This window comes from Osmerus mordax, chromosome 8 (assembly GCF_038355195.1).
Source record: "Osmerus mordax isolate fOsmMor3 chromosome 8, fOsmMor3.pri, whole genome shotgun sequence".
In the NCBI taxonomy this organism is placed as follows: domain Eukaryota; kingdom Metazoa; phylum Chordata; class Actinopteri; order Osmeriformes; family Osmeridae; genus Osmerus; species Osmerus mordax.
Window position 1 is genome coordinate 10,588,848 of NC_090057.1, and position 14,394 is coordinate 10,603,241.

At 49.5% G+C, this 14,394-nt stretch overlaps 1 pseudogene; it reads right to left on the reverse strand.

Annotated features, from left to right (window-relative positions):
* Positions 1 to 350: 350 nt before the first annotated feature.
* LOC136947725 (tyrosine-protein phosphatase non-receptor type 14 pseudogene) lies at positions 351 to 11,669 on the reverse strand (annotated as a pseudogene).
* Between the last annotated feature and the right edge of the window lie 2,725 nt (positions 11,670 to 14,394).

A 14,394-nucleotide genomic window follows, 5' to 3' on the forward strand; every position in this document is an offset into this window, starting at 1 on the left:
AGCTAGCAAACATACTCACTCACTTTCTCTCTTACACAAGCACACACACACCCATGCTAACCCCTTCGTCAGCCAATCCACTTCCACCCATGTTTGGCTGTTTTTCTTAGCTCAAGTTGCCCCAGACAGTCATGTCTCTCCTCTCTTAGACACACACACACACACACTAAGGCACACCCGTTTAGAGGAAATGTACACAGAGGTCAGGTCACCAAGGGCAACATCAGAGAGACACATTAGGGCCAGGTCACAGGGCCACCACGCCTCTCCACCTCCTGTAAGTATCCCGTTGGTGTGCAGTGCGTATAGCGTGTAGAGTGCATGGCGTTGGCGTGTCGTGTTCACGTTACCTGGTGGCTTCCTGCTCCAGCCGGGACACGCTGGGAACGTAGAACATGACCCCGAAGAAGAGCAGGGGCTCGTTCCCAAACTTGTCCAACTGTTTCTTCAGCGGCTTCTCCAGCTCCACCCAGCGCTGGGCCTGGGCCTGGCCTTGCCCTGGAACCACAGCCCAAAGTAGTGGGTCTGGAGCAGGGGGGAGGGAGGAGGACACAGCAGGGGGAGGGAGGGAGAAGAGAGGTGAGGAGGGGAGAGGAGCAGGAAGAGGGGTGGAGGTGGAGGAGAGAGATGGACAAAAATAGGGGTTTAGGAAGAAGAAAATAGGACATTGTGATTCTAATTGAATGTTCCTCTAAAAACGGGGATTTCTCGGGATACAGCTTGATGCTTTGAGATGTGCCGTGTTGTGTTCTTCCAAACACGCGCACTTTGTCGGACAAAAGTCAGGTGTGCGTGTGTGTCTGTCTGTGCGTGTGTTTGTGTTCAGCACACCTGTTTCTAAAAGGGAGTGACACCGGGTCAAACTCAATGATAATATGAGCTTGGTGAACACCAGGTGCATGCAAAGTGTTTTCTTGGTGCGTCATAGCAACCTTAATTGTAGTGTGTGTGTGTGTGTGTGTGTGTGTGTGTGTGACCTTATAAACTTACTGTTACTCTGTAACACACAAGCACCTGTCTGCAGATACTTAACGTCCTGTCTAAGACATGCAGTAAAACAGCCCCTCCTTCTCCACTGCTGCTGTGTCAATACTCGGAGAGTCAGACAGACACGGGTACTCCCTCGCACACACACACACACACACACACACACACACACACACACACACACACACACACCTCTGACTGGCCAAAGCAGAGAAGAGAGAAGAAGAGAGAGCAGAGGCTGAGTTGGGGAGGGAGACAGGTCAGAGAGAGGTGGCAGAGAGGGCATGGGGAGGGGAGTAGGTATTTCCCATATCCCAGGATGCTTTGCAGGTGTGTAGTGTCTCCGTGGGGTTAGGTACAGACAGACGCAGGTGGTGGGGGGCTCTCGTTGGCCTTTATTTATGACATCACTGATGCCTGGCAAATATCGCAACACTGTGTAAGTACGCACTACACTGAGTCCAACACCCCCCCCCACCGCTATCCAAACACACACACACAAACATTCATAGTGCGCCACAGTGTGCCGTAAACACACAAAAGCACATACCCATGCGAGCTCGTAATTACACAAAAGCACTGGTCTCACTCCACAAACACATTGTTACAATGTTCTGGATGCAGCATCACAAACACACAAACTCTCTTACACACACACAAACACACACACACACACACAGACACAGCAAACGTTGTGTGGTTTAGATGAATAAGTGGCGCAGCCCTGTCCTGGAGCTGGAGGGGATTGACATGACTAAACAAGGAAGCATGGAAGGTAGATAGGAAGGATGATAGGAAAGATAGAATAACAGGTCATATGAGAGAAAATGATAATACCTAACAAGAACTACGGAGAGGAGAAAAGTACAGAAAAGGAAAGGAGAGAATAGAAGAGAAGAGAGAAAAGAGAGGAGCAGACTGGAGGAGAGGAAAGTCAAACAAGAAGACGGGCATCTCTTTCTCCTCTGGTGAAAGAGGGAGAGAGAGGAAGCTATGCTTGGTTAAAGAGAGACAAGAGCCCCATTCGAGAGAGGGAGCAGAGGCCAGGGAGAGACCACGGGCCAGCAGGGAGACGCGTGGCTCACACACACACACAGACACACACACAGACACACACACACAGACACACACACACACACACAGACACACACACACACACACACAGACACACACACACACAATCCCCCCTCTCAAACACATGGTTTGGGGGGGAAACAGCATCAACAGGAAGTCGTCGACAGATTTCCCCGACGTGGTTGCTATCTCACCTCTCTTAGTTCCAGCCTCTGGGCCACGGCCTCCAGACATTCCTGCCCCGTGCTCTCCACTGACAGAGTACACTCGATCACGTTGCTGTCCAGCAGACGTATCCGCGTCACAAAGTAGTTCTTGCTGAGGACGTTGTAGCGCCTCGTGCGCCGTAGCTTCAGTCTGAAGGGCATGGCTCCCCTGGTCCGGGGGGCCTGGGGTCAAGGTTCACAGGTCCCTGGCGAGGGGGGGGGGGAGAGAGAGGGGGCCAGGCTTTAGGACCGCGGTGCCGCCTGCCCCGCCCTCACGTGACGCCCACACCTCCGGGCAAAGCAGTGCACCCTGGGAAGGCGAAAGCCCATTCCTGGTAACGTTCGGAGGTGACGAAGAGGAAGGAAGGTTGCAGGAGCTGCAGGGAGAGATAGAAGATGATGGCCACGTTAGCTACAAGCAGAGAACAACCTGAATGACCGCACTACTCGACACAAGCACTACAGATGAAAGTTTACACTTTTGACATATGAAAACTAAATTTTTCCATACTTTTATAGTATCTACTATCCTTTATCTATGTAGTCCATGTATTAGAAAACAAAGCGGGAAACTTTCAACAAAAGAAAACAGCATTTTTCTTGGCTTTTAGTCGAGCTATCATCCATTATCTGTTTACTCCTTGAGCCAAGAGTAGTTTTTTGAGGAACGTCTAGAGAGAGCTTCCTCACTGGTATCTCCTGTGTGGGAGGCCTCTCCTTCTCCTGGACCCTGCCACAGCACACACACTGTACAGAGGAGCCTTGTGTTAATCACACACACACAGACACACACAGACACACACACGCGTACACGCCTCCGACGGGTGACACTCGAATGTGAAGGACACATCCGATTCGAAGGACTGTTACTGTTAAAGTCGTGACTTTAATGAACAGACCCTTCCAGACACCACACTGCCTCGTGTAGGTCTCATTATAGAGTGCTCTTTTATGTGCACATACAGACACACACACACACAGGAACAGTGTCTGTGGTTTTTGGGTTCAGACAGTACTTGGGGGGGGGGGGGGGGGGGGGAGACGGGGCAGGCTTTGAACGCTCTCCTAGATTAGTCATATGGTCAAAGCTTTCATGTTCTAGAAGGCCTATAGTGGAGAGGGGGGCTTTGAAGTAGCAACGCACACACATCCGCACACACACACACACATCCGCACACACACACACGCACACACATCCGCACACACACACACGCACACACGGATCACCTTACAAAAGAGGAGGCCGTTAAATCGCAGTGATAATCAAACACTCAGATCAACCAAACCACGTGAGGGGACCGCCCAGTAGCGTCACCTGACTCATGCTGTAATGAAGCAGCTGGATCCGAGGCAGCGGCCCCCCTTCCACACACCAGCCTCCAAACAGCCACAGCTACATGTCTAGTCAATGACTCACACGGTTCCATACGGCGCAATGAATTCGGTGAAACGACCGAGTAAGTTCCCCATCAAGGTTAATCAGAACTGTCACAACAAACTCCCAACACCTCGCAGACACAGGCTTTGTTAGAATGCAGACAGAATTAGCAACAGTGTCAGCTAGCTTGACACCCGTGTAATGAATGGGAGTGAGTGGTGCTATGCCACAGCTAACATTAGCCTCGTTGACAGTCTCTTTTAATTAGTGGGCCCCCGAGCTGCCTAATTAGACTACAGCCGGACCCAAACACCAATCAAAAGAGTCCCCGCCCCCTGTGGAGGACAAAGCCCCTCTCCTACATACCAAAACAAAACAGACTGGGGAAGAACTGGCAAGCTCCAGTGTGGTGGAGGAGGAGGGGGAGGGAGGGAGGGAGGCAGGGAGGGAGGGAGGGAGGGAGGGAGGGAGGCAGGCAGGCAGGCAGGCAGGCAGGCAGGAAGGAAGGAAGGAAGGAAGGAAGGAAGGAAGGAAGGAAGGAAGGAAGGAAGGAAGGAAGGAAGGAAGGAAGGAGATACAGGGGCAGAAAAAGAGAGAGACAAAGATAGTGAGTGTGGAGGTCAAAAAGGGAACAAGTATGTAAACAAAGACAGAGAGAAAGAGAGAGAGTGTAAAATGGGAGAAAGGGGGGAAGAGACAGGAGGTCTGAAGGGACAGGAAGGTCAAGTGGAGAGAGGGAGAGATTGACAGAAACCGAGAGCGAGAAGCAAACAGAAAGAAGGACAGAGAGAGAAAGTTTGAGAGATTCACAGAGAGAGAACAGACAGAGAAAGAGAGAGATCAGCCGTCAGCATAGGGGTAAAAAAAACGGAGTAAAAACATGCTCTAGTAGAGAGAAGAGAAGGGGGATGAGGGCGGAGGGAGGGAGGAGATGCTGAGAAAGGGGAGGACGAGCAGCAGAGATGGGGGATGTGTTGCTTCTTGTCTGGGGCTCTGGGGCTCTGGGGGCTGTGGTGCTGATCGGCGGCTTGGAGCCGTGCCCAGATTCCTCTCTACCCCGACGAAGCACACCTGACAGAAATATGTACACGGATAATGGTGCGTGTGTGTGACTGTGTGTGTGTTGTGTGTGTGTGTGTGTGTGTGGAGCATGTGAGAGAAGGAGGGAGGGAGCGCTTCATAAGCTGTTACATCTACCAAACATATGTTGTGTTGCAAACACCGCACTAGTGTCTACCCACTTCTGTGCCTCTGGCCTCAGTAATGGGTGAGTAGCACATTAGTCACGTTAAATTCCTCTGTACTGTGCAATCAAATGGATGCGTTTTTCACACACATAAGAACACATCCACACAGATAATCACACACAAAACACACCAAGAGTGAATTATTAGATACAACAATGGGTGACTAAATCGGCTTTGTTTTCTGATTGGTGGACTTTGGCCACTTAAATCCGTCACATGACCTGACCCAACTCTGGCATTGGCTGGCTTCCTTTGGGATGGCAAGTTGTGTTCACAAACAAGCACACACCCCCACACACACACACGCACACACACACACACACACGCATACACACAGGCAAACACATGCATACACACCAGAGGTTAGCCAAAGCATCAGACACCAGTCCTTGCCACTCTAAACTAGCAATCGACGGCATGTTTTCCATGTGTGCTGGAGTTTGACTGTGACAGACAGCGGGCCGCACCGTCCCTCTGCATGAGCCCATCGCAAACCCAGCAGCAACGCTGCAGCGACATCACCGCAACATTCCTGCCCAGTCCTGTCTATTTCCAGCACGTAAACAGCCCATGCATTTATGAATTTGCACGTTGTAATTTTGCGGTGGACGAGCGAGGGAGCGGAGGGACAGGAAGCGTGCGCTGTTTTTCATTTTCCAACATAGCAGGTTTACTATCTGAAAGCCGTCCAGTTCCCCTCTCCTTTCTCCTTCGTCTGTTTGCCTCCCTTTCTTTTCCTCTTCCTGACTTATCGCCATGCCCTCTCCCTCGGTCTCTCCTCCCCTTGCGTCTCTCCCTTGCTGTCTCGAGCGCTGCGGTTATCTCTTTCTCTTTTGCTCCCTTTCGCTCCCTTTGTCTCCCTCCTTCTCTCTCTGTCTTTGCCGTGCTGCCTCTCCCCATGGGTTCTTCATGGTGACAGCTGCTGGCCTCTTGGTGTTACCAGGTGCCCTGGCCAGAACCCCACTGAGGTTCAAACATAGAAACAAGAGAAAACTATCAGCCATCCTGTTTAGCACTCTCTTCCTCCGTCCCTCCCCTCCCTCCATCCCCTCCCTCCCTCCCTCCCTCTCTCCACTCCCCTACCCTACCCTCCCTCTCTTTCTCTCTCTGCCTCCCTCTCTCTCTCTGCCTCTCTTTCTCTCTCCACCTCGCTCTCTCTCTGTCTCTCACAAATCCAGCCAACAGTAACTCTTAGTGTCTTGGTGTTTGTAAAAAAGCGTTAGTTTCTTTATGATTAACATCAGTGTTGATAAGACTACATACTACATAATAATACTGGTATGGTTTATGGATAGGTTAGCGCGATTGTAAGATGCGATGAGCGTTAGTCCATAATTAAGTCTCTTATATGATTCTTATTAACAATAATATGTGTTAATAAGACTTACTAACTTACAAAGGCCATACCTATTAACTAACGCTTATTAACAATCACCTGGCGCTTAAGTCTTACCCAACTATCAGCTGATAAAAACAAGATAATAACAATGCTGACAAAGGACGCTGTCCTGAGTGCAGGGCAACGTTGACACAGCCATGTTTGTGTCCTCGAGGCGTTGTTGATGCAGTCACATCTCTGTCCATTCAGGTGTGGAGATCTACTGACCCAGCCCAAACATGCCCTGACACGGTCGCCCTCCACTTCCAAATAAACACGCCGTCTCTGAAAAATAATAACTCTGAACTCATTCATACTGTACGTAACGCCTAGTAATATTGCACAACCGCAACATTCTCGCTCGGTGTGTCACGTTACAAACCAAACATGGCTCGCATCCTGATCCAACTGCAGATCCAACATCAATATCCGTATCCTTACGCCGGTGTGTGCAGAACAACATGGCTAACGTGGCTAATGATGCTATATGTTCCAGATGGAAATGAACAGAGAGGATTGGCTCCCTGGCCTGGTCCTGGTCTGGCTGCTCCACAATACTGCTCTGTTTTCTGGTGGAGCAAACTGAGCCAAACCAGGCAGACCAGGGCACCCCCCTACGCATACAAATCTTGGTGTGTGTGTGTGTCTGTGTGTGTCTGTGTCTTTCCCTATTACAGGGTATTCAGAGAAAGTGAACCACAATGTTTTAGCTGTTTGTTGACAAATTTAAAGCCAGTCTTTCTGTGATGGTTGATGTCCAAGCGAACAGAGTTACTTCAAAACACACACACACACATTCTTTCTCTCCAACAGACATCTTAGGGCGGTGAGACACCAAAAAGCACACTCACCCCACCCACAGCGCAAGTATCCTGACAAGGACACAAACCCCCCCCCCCCCCACCCCCCCCCCGCCCCCCCCCCCCCCCCCCCCCCGCCCCCCCCCCCCCCCCCCCCCCCCTCTGCCCGTGAACCCGTGTGAGCGCCCCACCACAGTACCGCGTCGCCGTCGAAAACACGCTCTCGGAGAGACGAACTCGTAAGCCTTCCGAAACAAGACGAGTAAAACGTACCGTTCGAGTCCCCCCCATCCCATTTCCCAGGGGTAGCTGTGAAGCGACACAGAGGGGAACGCAAACACACACGCCACAAACAATATCACGGTGGGCGGCGAAAGCCGCCGAGAACCTTGTTTTGACAGCAGAGAAACAAGGCGGCAGATGTCCCGACCTGAGCCCGGGCCCCCTGGAAGGACGAGGCCGCCGCTCAGACGCACGTGGTGGGTTGCGGGGTCCCGCCGGTGGGGCTTCTCAGGTTGGTTTGCTCCATTCAAGCCCAGGACAATGGAGGGAACAAAAACAGCTCTCTGTCACCTACTGCTAAAACCATTAGACTGTGGGTGTTTAGGGGAGCCACGCTGGTCTCTCTCTATCTCTCGTCTCTCTACCTGGCTCTCTCTCTGTCGCTCTCCTGCGTGTTCTTTCGTTCTTTTCTGCATTCCTCATCCTACACACACACACACACACACAGGCAGGGCCGGACGCCTGACTGGACGTTGCGACACACTACTGGGTGCCCCTCAGTCACCTGACACCCTGGCCATGTGGGTTTCTGTCTGCTACTAGAAACTGTGTGTGTGTGTGTGTGTGTCTGTGTGTCAAGACTGAGAGTGCGAACACATTCTGAAAACACAGTGAGGGCTGTTTAGGCTGAGTATTAGTGGTGTCATGTTACTCTGAGAGGACAATAACCTCACGCCCTCCTCACCTCAAACAGATGTGGACATGGTCACCTCAGAGTGGTTCACACACAGACACGCACACACACACACACACACACAAGCAGCTGCAAACAGATTGCAGGCCAGACAGACAGCGTTCTTGTTACGAGTCCATCTGCTATTTCACTCTCCATCACTCTTCACTCTCCCTCTGCCCCTCTTTCTCTCTCTCTCTCTCTCTGTCTGTCTGTCTGTCTGTGTGTGTGTGTGTGTGTGTGTGTGTGTGTGTGTGTGAGAGAACACAGGGACACACAGCTCTGCTTTCACACAGGGGTGAAACGCAGCCAGGCAGGAGGCATTTCATTCTTTCTTTCGTTCTTTTTCTTTCGTTCGTTTCTTTATCTCCCTTTCTCTCCCTCCGTCTCTCCGACATGTCTTCACTAGCCTTGGCTGTCGTGGTTTCCAGTCCTACCTCACACTCAGCTCCCCTCAGACAGTGTTGGGTAAGCATTAAGGGCCAATACCACGAACACAACACAGGCCCTCAACGCACCCACCCACCCAACAACACACCGTTGTCGAGCCATTTGGGAGTCACAAAGACCTGCGGACTGACAGGGCACGGGTGAGCTATACCTCTCCACTCAGACAGACCGAGACGATACGTATTTGATGACGTTGACGAGAGCGTGGGTGTCTTGATGTGGCCCAGGAGTGAGGCGGACTGGATGGGACTGTTCAGTGTTCGAGGCCTGGAGCCTGTCTGTGAACCATGTCATCTGGTCACCCTGACATGGAGAGGACAGGAGGAATAGGAGGAGGGGAGGAGGGGGATAGGAGGAGGGGAGGAGGGGTGTAGGGAGGGGGGATAGGAGGAGGGGTGTAGGGAGGGGGGGGATAGGAGGAGGGGAGGAGGGGTGTAGGAAGGGGGGATAGGAGGATCAAAGAGAAGTGTCAGCCGTGACACTCGACAGAGACGCTTCACCGAACCCATCCTGTGGCACAGGAAACAGGAAGTGATGTCATGGAGAGAGGGAATCGGATGATGGGAAAGTAGGGGAGAACGTGTGTGTGTGTCTGTGTCGATAGGGGGAAAACAAAGAAGCGCCCTTTCTCTCAAGTCCTTATCATGTTTGTCCAGTTGCTGCCTGTGTGTGTGTGTGTGTGTGTGTGTGTGTGTGTGTGTGTGTGTGCCTCTACAACACCACAGGACTATCATTCTACAGACATATCGGCTCATACCTTGCAGACATCATTATGCGGCTCAATTTTCCATACCCCGTCTCCCCTTACCCACATCACACAGTCTCTCCCTCTCTCTTGCTCGCTCTTGTACGCAAGCCAAACCCACCATGGGCATTTTGATGTGTTGTTTTGTATCTGTGCGTTCAAGTGACAAAGTGTGTTTGGAAACACTTCTTGAGTGCAAGGATGGGGTGTGTGTGCGGGAGGGAGGGAGGGAGGGAGGGAGGGAGGGAGGGAGGGAGGGAGGGAGGGAGGGAGGGAGGGAGGGAGGGAGGGAGGGAGGGAGGGAGGGAGGGAGGGAGGGAGGGAGGGAGGGAGGGAGGGAGGGAGGGGAGGGGAGGGAGGGGTAAGAGGTCTGGCGTGAGGGGCGGGAAATATGGAATGATTGACAGCTCTGCGTTGTCACCTGCTGAATGCCTGCCTGGGGCTGAGCACATGAGCCTGGGCGGGTTGAGACGTGTCCACCTCTGTTAGCTCGGTTGTCTGAGAGGAACTTGTGTGAAGGACATCTGTGTTAGACAACCAATTCGCCTGGTATTTGCTCACCTGAGGTTACAGTCTGAAATTGACTAGTCATACTTAGGAATAAGGCTTAGTCATGCGTGTAGAATATAGTCAAATATACACAGCCTAACCCTATGCCTTCTTTGGAAACTTTTTCAAGACCCTGATTTCAAGTCACTAATAACCAGTGGGGAAATGTTTATGAAGGCAGAGCGTGACGGAACGGAACCATGGACTTCACCTGTCTCGCTTCTCGTCCAATGCGAGGGCGGCATTTGTCACGGCAATGCGGGTGCCACGGAACGGCCCAGGGAAGCTTTGTAGGAAGCTCCCGGCATGGACGCGGTTTGTCAGCAAGCTGCACCTTCTGCCCGTGAAGTTCCTCAGGGGCTTCTACAGGAGCCTCGAGGGCTCCTGTGTGCTCCAGAGCTACTTGCTTCAGCACCATATCATTTACACAGCACGCCATTGAGGTTATAAAGGCAACCAGATGTGTGCGCGTGTGTGTGTGTGTGTGCGTGCGTGCGTGTGTTTGGCCCGCGCCTTCTTCAGTCATGCTATATTTGACTTTAACGTACACCCCGTTTTACGGCGGTGGTGGTAATTCTGGGTGCGTGTCCAAACAGATCTCTCTCTCTCTCTTCCCCTATTGGGAGAGAGAGAGAGAGAGAGAGGAGAGAGAGAGAGAGAGAGAGAGAGAGAGAGAGAGAGAGAGAGAGAGAGAGAGAGAGAGAGAGAGAGAGAGAGAGAGAGAGAGAGAGGATATGCTATTTACCAGCAATGTGGCTAATGTCATCACCAGCATTGAGGAGCACTTGGAGACAAAAAGGATGGCTGGCGGTGGTGGGACATGTGTAAACACACACCTGCACAGAACACTCAAACACGTGAGCTCACACACACACACACACACACACGTGTGTCTGTGCAAACCCACTTGCATACAGACACTGTCAATAATGTCTGTCTCTTGCTCTCTCCATCTCTCTTTCTCTCACGCAAATGCCCATGCGAAGATGTGTGGAGGGTTCTGTCTAGCAGCCATGATTTTGTATAATTGAAGGCCATTCCCATGCAAGTGCCAGGCATGCACTGGAAGTGTGTGTATGGATAGCCAGGTGAGAAAACAAGTGTAGTAAATAACCAATTAGCATAACACAAACAGTCCATCACTGAACATCGAATGACGAAACAGTCCGTGGACTGAGCTGTTTCGTTTCCAATACCCAAAGCATGTCATTTCAAAAACAAGTAAACGAAACCAGACAACATCGAAGAGCAAGTTCTCACACATCTCTGCCCACGAGACCCCCCTGGTATGTTCCCACTTTTGTTGATGAGAAAAGGAACCCATACGTGGACAAGTCAAACGAGCGCATATGGCCCTTCACTTCGGTTGTGCAGTGAAAATTCATATGGTGTTATACAACTACGAGACGGAATCGTGGCAGATATGGTATCATCTGTAAACGTTTGCATATTAATGTAATACAACTTCAGTTCCTTTGACTACTTCCAAGTTGTGGAAAAGGTGACACAACAGTAGTCTAAAAGACAGACACCCACCGTAAAGTCTGCTACATGCCGATATAATTTGGTCTTGGATGAAGAAATTCTTTGAGTTCGACGGAGTGGGAAACGGGCCCCTCAAACTCGTGGAAAACGATAAGTCCTTGAAATAGCTTTAGTTTCCATTACCTCGCTCTTAACTGAATCTAAAAGTTAAAGGAAGAAACTCCACAAATCTCGTAAACGTTCAAAAAGAGAAAGAAAGTCCAAAGTTGTAACCCTGTACTTTTTTTGTTCTTCTTTGCTACGAGTGAAGTTCATACAGCGCCATACATTAAAAAAAAAGGTATAGTGATCCTTGTGCCAAAATTAAAAGTATGCCTTGAACTTTCACCAAGTCCCTGGTTATCTTTGCTTACACACTTCGACTCTTCGACTCCGGGGCACCGGGGAGCGCATAGGTCCAAATCAGATACGTAGGTCCCGTCCCTTCTGACATCAGAATGGAGGAATTCGAGGAATGCAAGGCTAACGGGGAGAAGTGCTGCTCCTCGTTTAATGGTTTAAAGGCGAGAGAGTTGACTAAACTCCGAACAAAGGGTATCGTACGTTATTTATGTCCCTTATGTGCTTTTGGCTGTGCAAGAAATGCTTCAACCCCTCCGAATCTCCCAATGGTCCAAACTCACTCCATTAATATACAGATGAGAATTTGGCTTTTAAAACAACATTAGGTAACGATGCCGTATTGTCCTTCCCATGCTGAATTCGCAATGTTTCTTGTTGGCTATGTTGGATCACTCTTGTTCGACATGTACACAACTGTTAGCGATTTATGTATGTCGCCAATTTCAACATTATTACCAGGGAAACATTTTACAAATAAATCACGACATGATTTGAGTTCGATTGGAATTGGAGATTGGAAATGTAGAGATTGTGTAGCCTAGAGTAGTTTCAAATACATGTTTCTGGTTTTCATTTGTGATTAAACTGCAGCCTCTAGTGGCCACTGTACCCCAGAGTCAGTCGGAGAGAACCGATAATATATACAAGAAGAAAAAAAAGGAAGGGAATCATTAAAAAGTTAATTCTCCATCAGCCGTCTAAACAATCAAGGATAGGGAGATTGCGAGGAGTGTTGGAGGGAGTGGTGAGGTGGAAAGGCTGGGCCGGAGTGTTTGCGTGCAGTTGGTGACGCTGCACTTTCTCAACATTTACCAACAGGGGGCAGTGGAACACAATTAAAGGCAACGTTCCCGAATAATCAGCCTTTAGAATTTAATATGTAAATGATCTAAAACATATAATTTTACTACACTTTAATAACAATATTTTCTCACATACATATCCATATAGAAACATGTTCAACAGTGGAGAACTTGTGGATGACTGTTCTAGTCAGCAACGCTGTGGCCTCCAGCTCAGGTGAATCAGGAGTCCAGGTAAGATCTGAAATCTTTAGCGAGCTTCACCATCTTTGCCTGAAAGATAAAAATGAGTACATCAGATGTTTGCTGAAAGAAATGTATAGATGGTGTGATCTGACCTTTAACCACAAAGAAGATCCTATTCAGTTTGTAATTGAAGTCATGCTGCTTACTCCAGGCTAGCACTCCTTTTAGCTGTACAACTGAATTTGTGTCATTTAGTAAGTCAGTATTTTGTAGGTTCTAAAAGGCACACAAGGCTAAAAGGTACTCTTCTCAAAGTGCACCCTTCTCTGTTTTAAAGAAGTACAGGATATCATGAGGGTAATGAGACATGTAGAGCTCCAGTCATGATCAAACAATGGCACAGATATCCTTTCAAATTAAGAATTAAAAAAATAAAATAATGTTTTGATGTTTGACATGTTTAGCCCCATATAATACAAATCAATAAAGTTTAGTTAGTTTATGTCTGATCCCTCTTTTTCAAAGAGCAAACAGAAGCACACACACACACGGAGAAATACCTTTCACTTGCTGGAGGCAGCGTAAGGCAACCGGGAGGGTTATACAGAGTCCTTCAAGTTATCGAATACAAATAAATCCAAAGCATGGAAAGCACATTTTTTTCTCTCGGGCTCCCTCTTGAAACAACATGGACAGATCTGATCAACATCAGAGATCACAGGAAGGTCCCTTGGCTCACACGGCAACAGCAGCATCTATCGAGCACTGCTAGCATAACACAGTTACTCATCACTAATAAACACGCTCATGCAATCAGAGATGCTAAATGAACCAGTTAGCCTCAAGCGCTGCGTGTTCTCCTTGTTAATTCGATAAAAACAGGGGAAAGGGGAGGTGGGAGTCATCCTGCCAGACCACTACGGTGACTAGAGTACTCTCATCTCATATTAACCGCTAATTGCTAATCACGTTACCACATAGCCACAAGGTGAAGTGGAGGAAAACAAGCTAAGCTAAGCTAACGAGCGATGAGCGTTTAATTGATTGGCTGGAGATTACATTTAGTCATTTAGCAGATGCTCTTATCCAGAGCGACTTACAGTAAGTACAGGGAGATCCTTCTGGTGGTGGTCACTGGGTTCCGGTTCTACCTGAGGTGTCCTCTAAACACAGTCTCATAGGGCCCCTCAGCAGGTCTTGGGAGACCTTCGTGTGATGCAGGCCTAATCATGACTTTTGGAAGTATCTAAAACGGGGAACCCAAAAAGCCTCAACTGATCAGGAAAAACCTTAAACTGTATATAGCAGCATGTCCCAGAAACCAGCCTTCACTGACATTGTCTATAAGCTACCAGGCAACCATTCAGTTCATGTACAGACCGCACTTTGAGACCTCAATAAACACCTTGGGTCCTTCAAAGCACACTATCAATTCACTTCTTGTACCTGGTTCCCTCTGCATCATTTTTTAATGACAGGTTCCTGCTCTGTGAACGCCTCAGTGATCTTTGCATCATGTCAGGTTAGGCTGAAATGTCACCACACAGTAGCGAGGGCTGCTGTCGCGAACTGCCACTCCACTGTGACACGACTGACAGGCTGACAGGAGTTGGGGACTCAAGAGTACGAGAGGGGAAACACAGCGGCTTCCACTGAGGTGGCACAAATGACGTTCGTCGCTTGTCTCTTAAACACTCGGAAGGGACCGGATACCTGCATAGATTCGAAAAAAACGATGGGCCATGTGTC